Raw genomic sequence first — 6,203 nt, forward strand, 5'->3', positions numbered from 1 at the left:
GCCTGTTTCTACGTTTATCTTATTTATATGCCCACAGAGACACATGACCTTTTTTATTACTTTTTTTTTTTTTTTAATCCAGTAATAACAGTCCGTATTACTCCATGCTTTATCAAATCAGAATGGCAGAAAGTCATGGATAATCTAGAAAATTTGAACTGGATGTCAACAGACAGCTGATATGCTTTTGTAAAGACTTGTCTAGTGACAATCTGAAGATCAGAATGAAATCAAAGGAACACAAAAGCACGACTGAGTGCTCTGCATAACTGAAAGTTATGAGAAGTGCATTTACAGAAAACTTTTTTTTCCCCCACTCGGAAAAGGACAGCATGAAAGTGTACTTGGCCCTCTGTGTCTCAGGATGTTTTCCTGAGCGCAGGTGGTAAACTTCAAACACCCTTATCACTCTCATCTACCACACCAGCCCTGTAAGCAAGCTTATTTACAATTTCTACCCATTGCTTTCCAGTGACCTCATTTCTCCCTTTGGTGCTGTCTTAAAAGTTCTGGCTAATATTAAAGGCACTAAAATAGACATGTTCAAAGCAACCCTTGTGGGTGTGGTAACGTAGTTCTCAATAAAACAAAGACCCTTTAAATGAAACAAAAGCTGGACACATTTTTGCCCTGTCCTCAGGCAAGAAACAAATTTAAAACTTTTCCTATGCTTTCAAAAAAATAAAATAAAATGGCTAAGCGAAAAAAATCTAACCAAGGTGCACCTGTAGTTCCCTCTTCTGTCCTAGTTTGTGTACTACCTCTCTAGACTGCATGTTCTCTGAGGCAGGGACCTTGTCCTCATAGCCTCATGTAGGGGCTGATGCTGCCACCGGTACTCTCATCAATAACAACACAGATCCTGTCCCTTGGTTGTAATGCATCACCAAGGTAGTTTAGTTAGTTCGGGATCCAACTTCAGGATTTCTGGTTGCTTGACAGAGCAGTGGTCTTTTCCTCAGTAAATAAGGCTGACCTATGCAGTTTAATGGGAGGATTGTGTCCCCAGTGACAGCTCACAGAGAAACGGTCCAATTTTTAGAGGTGTGGAGTAGTTTCTTTGGAATTTCAGACACTTCTGATAACCTTCCCTTTGGCCCATCCAATCTGCAGTACCAGAAGAGATGCCAGTACAATTTTCCCCAAGAGAAATTATTTCTGTGGCATTTTTGGTTAAAATTTCTTCTTCCTCTACTTCCCTTTTTACAGAAATCATTCTGTATCACACACGCAGTCATCCTCCACTCCAGAGCAGACTGCACTCTGGCAGTGAAAGAACACTGTCCTATTTCAAGAATAATAACAAATGAAAAGTAACAAATTTTTTAAAAATTTACACAGATGGTCTGCCTCTGTTGAAACAACGAAGAGAGCTATGTATTCTGCTAGTAACTGAAAATTAACTCGACTTACAGGTGATGAAATTCAATTCACTGGTAATTCTCTAGAGAGGGGGAAAAAGCTTTAGGGATGATCACGCATACACAATAAATATCCTGGTCACTAATTATATTTATTCTTAAGAACAGGGAGCTTATTCTCATTAGCAGGCTCTGGGGAAGGAGTGCCTAAGAGTATGCACTGGTGCAACTCTGGACCACAGCCTGGTTTTCCTTAGACCTCTGCATGCCCTACAAGAAATCAAACCTCTCACACCACCTTCATTGCAGAAAAAAAGAGAGGGCCCAGGAGAGCACCTGCAGTTCTCCAGGCTCATCAGTGATGTCTGATACCGGGCAGTGGGATGGGGTTTGTCCTTTATAGCAGAACTGGAGGCTTTGATGTCATCTCTGGGACCCCAGTAAAACTGAAGCTGGTTGCCGGTGTGGGGGTGAGAGTGAGGCCTGGAAACGCAGACTTCTGAGCTCCATCCTTGCCTCTGCTGTGATTCCTGAGCGTCTCACTTTGCCTCTGTCTTCTGCCTAGCAGGTGGAAAGCTAGGTTACACCTGTTTTGGGGGAGATAGGATAATTAACCGATACACTTGGTATTTAGCCTCCTGAAGTGTGTAGGCAAAGGAACTTAAAAGTGTACTGAGCATATTGGCAACTAAAAGATGTCAATGCCAGAGTATTGTGTTCCCTATGACAGCACAGGCTGAAATTATTTTCTGCTGCCTACAAAGGAAAGTGTTTTGCAGAATTTATCACTCCCTCCAGTTCCTCAGGAGCACAGTACCACACAGCTTTGAAAATACAACAGGGTTCAACTCTTGAACTAAAACCTGATTCACTATGACAATGCTCTTCAAAGGGACTGCATCCTGCTGGGCTTTATAGCTGAGAGCAAGTCTTCACCTCTCCCTGACCCACTTTAAAAGTTTGTCCTTCTACCTCATTCATATGAAAGGCTTCAGAAGGAAACTGTGAATGGAGGCCACAATGAAAAAGCAGCTCATCTGTTTCGGAAGAACCCCCTTTGCTTTGTCTCAATTTTAGACCTTCTGTGTAAACCGGCAACTATTGAGACGATTCCCCTGCACACGTCCCCCTCTCTTCTCCCCCTCTCCAGCAGCACCTTGTCCTTCAGCCTTGCCTCACCTTTCGTATAGCTGTGACTGGGGAGATTAATTTGCTGGGCACAGGAAAGAAATTCCATGTATTTAAATTCCCTGCTGTCTGTGCAATGCACATGCAGAGCAAGGAAGGGAGTGTGGCACTTCCAAATGAATCAAGCCTGGATGATTCTGATCGACTCACTGACATGAATTTCATTTTCACAGCTAGCTCCCTGTTGCCTAGGGTGTTTTGGTTTTGTCAGAGTTGCCTGGTTTCTGGTCATTTGCTGTAGGATTTGCTACAGAATAAATGTGTCCTGGAGGGCAACGTAGCCTCTGCAGGCCTTTAGGAGGGTCTGCAAAGCTTACAGATACCAGCAATGTCTCATGGGTGGAGTGATGTATCGCTCAAATAAACCTGAGATGAAGCAAATGCAGGGGACAGGGAAGGGGCCTAATAAGGCTTCAGCTAGCCTAAGTGCAATATAAATACAGGTTTTGGGGTTTTTTTAGCTGAAATCAACCAGGGACTTCTTCATTGCTATTTATTGTCTTGTTAACCCACTTTCATTATAGCATTTATGATGTTTGGACATCCCACACCTGACAGAGAAATGCCTGCAATGAACTAGTTATGGTCAGGTGCTGTCCTTTATTAAGGCTGGCCCACAAAGAGGTTTATGGGTCTATTACTATTCCCTTGAGATTTACAGTATGCTGACTTATGAAAAAAATGTCATGAGCTCTTTTATAATTGTAAAACAGCCCCTCAGCCAGTGTTTCTGCCTCTCTTCCTCCCCTCACACCCCTCAGGAGCCCTCAGAATGCACCACCGAAAAGATCCCTCATCTCTAGAGTGCCGGTCATTACATGCAGCTATCACGTTATCTTGCAGTCCTACTGCGCTTCTGAAAATAAAACGAAAGTTAACGCAAGCCATCTCCACAGATTTTCCCCCCCATCCCCTTACGTCCCAGCTCTTTTTAATGCCTTGTTAGCACCTTTGTGTTCAATTTGGAGCACAGACTGAAGGGCAGGTCTGCTGCTAGGACCCAGGACTGGGGCTCTCTCTGGTGTTAATCCTGGCTTTGCACGTCTGTGACATGACTGCAGGCAGCACAGGGCTCTCTAACCAGCCGGGAGCTGTTAGGAAGGCAATGACAGCATCAATACCGCTCCAATGACTACAGCTTGCCTTTTTTATTTGGCACTAGGAGCATAGCAGAAAAAAAAGAGAGGGAGTGAAGCAGGGAGGGAAGGATTAATTTTACTATGCTCTTTGCAAGAAACAAGAATGAAAATGTTCACCAGTCAGCCTAGTGATGAGAAATGACAGACTGAGATTGACCTACACCATGGAGGGCTCCTGGTGGAGGGCTCCCGAGGGGCGCGAGGCGAGGAAGAGAGGCAGAATTTTAGTTTTAACACATATTAACTGATTGCTTACTAAAGATTAAACTTAGCAGAACCTTTGATTTAGAAGATCAATACCTAAATTCACCTGAAAAAACAGCTTGTATTAAAAATATATCTACTAATTCTGGCCTGACCCAGAAAGGCTAGATTCCCCACAAAACATGCAGTTTAGAGCATGTAGCGGGTGCACCTGGTCCTGTGGATTGCAGTGCCAAGTCCAGTTGTTCAGTGAGCCCGGTGGGTACAGCAGTAGGGATCCAGGTAGCGGTTCGGAAGGGAGATCTGAAAATAGGCAGTGCTTTAAACAGCCAATTGTCAGTCACTATTTGCAATTTAGTGGGAAGCAAGCAGGAAAGCCTCCAAATAAGAGAACTGACTGCTACATAAGGGCTTTGTGCTCTAGCTACTAGCTGGCAACAAAATTTTTGCTGATTCTGATGCTGCAAGCTTTAATCCTGCTGTTATCGACACTGTATATTTCCAGGTTTAAACACTCCCAGTAGATAAAATGTCCTTGAAAACTCAGTGTCTCTTTAATTCCCAACACTTTACTTGAAAACATAATCTTAAATACCACATTAACCAATGACCACAGCATCTTTCATCTCTCTGGGACTCTTTTCTATTTGATATCTACACAATCCACTGAAGTAGCCTCAGAAGTGCTGTTAAGAGACCTAGTGCAACACCGCTGAAGTCAGATGGCAGATCGCCCTAAAACTACATATCCTGACATTCAAGGAGACAACTGAAGAAGAAATAGCTCACGAAAGGCAAAGCCTTTCAGAGTAGCAGAAAGATGGACAGGGCACAGTAAAGTCATTGTCACACACCTTCATCTGATTGTGAATGAATCCTTAGAGAGTAATTTCGTTTTATGGTTTTAAACTCGCAAATATCAGGGTTCAGCCACACAATCAGCCTACCGCCACTGAAGAGACATTGCATGTCAGCTGGGCCATGCTAACTCACTAGTGCCTTCTGCTTCCAGTGCCTGAGAGCGCACACACAACTTCACTAACTTAAACTGCAGCAAGAGGCAGGTTCACACCTTTCACCTTACACTTACCTCGTTCAGGCAGGACATGGTCAGGTTGGAAATGCCAAGTTAAGGCCATATTGTATCCCCTTCTGAATGTTTGGGGCTAGTCTGCCTCATCGTGTGCTAGGTTTAAATGTGGTTTGCTAGCAAAGGATTCACAGGAGATGAACCCCCTCAAGCATCCATTCACCTGCTCTGCAAGTTTTCTGAACTCAACCCCTGAACCAATTTTTGCGACATGTGTCTACACCAATGGCCAACTTGGCTCAGAGCTCTGCAGTGCTCAAGGGAAGAGATGGAGTGTAATTTTCCAGTGTGAGCCACCCAGGCCCTGTTGCAACAGAGAATCCTTGGCTTGCACAGACAAGCTCTTTGACAATGAGTCAGGGGCGCAGCTCTCATGCCAACATTTCACCTTGCACACTCTGTCCCCCTCTGAAGATTTGCAGCTCTGCGAGTCTCTGCTATGATTCTTGCCTCGCAGGCAGGCAGGATAACTGGGGGTCATACTCTCAGCAAGCAGACCCCTGTGGCTTCTGTCTCTGGCTGTTGCACCTCTAGCATTATCAGAAGGAGTCAGAGAAAATCAAACATGATGGCATAAGCATTTAGGGCAGTGGGCAGGAAAGGGCAGGGAACACAGAAAAGTTTTTGGGAATCTGGTTTGGGGATGTCACTGTTTCGTATTTAAATAATAAGGTTTGGTATTTAAAAAATAAGGTTTGGTATTTAAATAATGAGGCTACCAATTTCAAGATAAACTCTCACAGGTTGCAAAAGGCCTCAAATTAATTCTAACACTCCTCTCGGTCTCATCAGCTTTTTTTCTTGCCTGCTCCTTCACCCGAATGCTTAGGAACCCCAGCGGGAAGGCTGGAGGAGGGAGGTCTGTTCCCCTCACACAACTTTTACTGACAGGGAGAGCATCCGAGCTGAAGGAGACATGGGGCCTAGCTGTAAATAAGTGTTCAAACCAACCACTTCCAGCTTTGTATATAAATTATATGTTACTGCACTTGCAGATCTTGGATTCACAGCCCTGCAGAAAAAGGCTGAGCACAGTCAACTTTAGCAACAAAGCAGAAGAAACACATGCTTATGAAGAGATCAGCAGGAGGGACTCACCGATGCTGGGATTTTCAGCTCTGTCTGCAGGAGCTCCCACCAGTCAGACAGACAAACAGGACCCTGTCATCTAGTAATCCAAACAGCATGTTCTGTCAGCCTGAAAGGGGCCAATGTTTCCCT

This window comes from Phalacrocorax carbo, chromosome 5, assembly GCF_963921805.1.
Source record: "Phalacrocorax carbo chromosome 5, bPhaCar2.1, whole genome shotgun sequence".
NCBI classification, from domain to species: domain Eukaryota; kingdom Metazoa; phylum Chordata; class Aves; order Suliformes; family Phalacrocoracidae; genus Phalacrocorax; species Phalacrocorax carbo.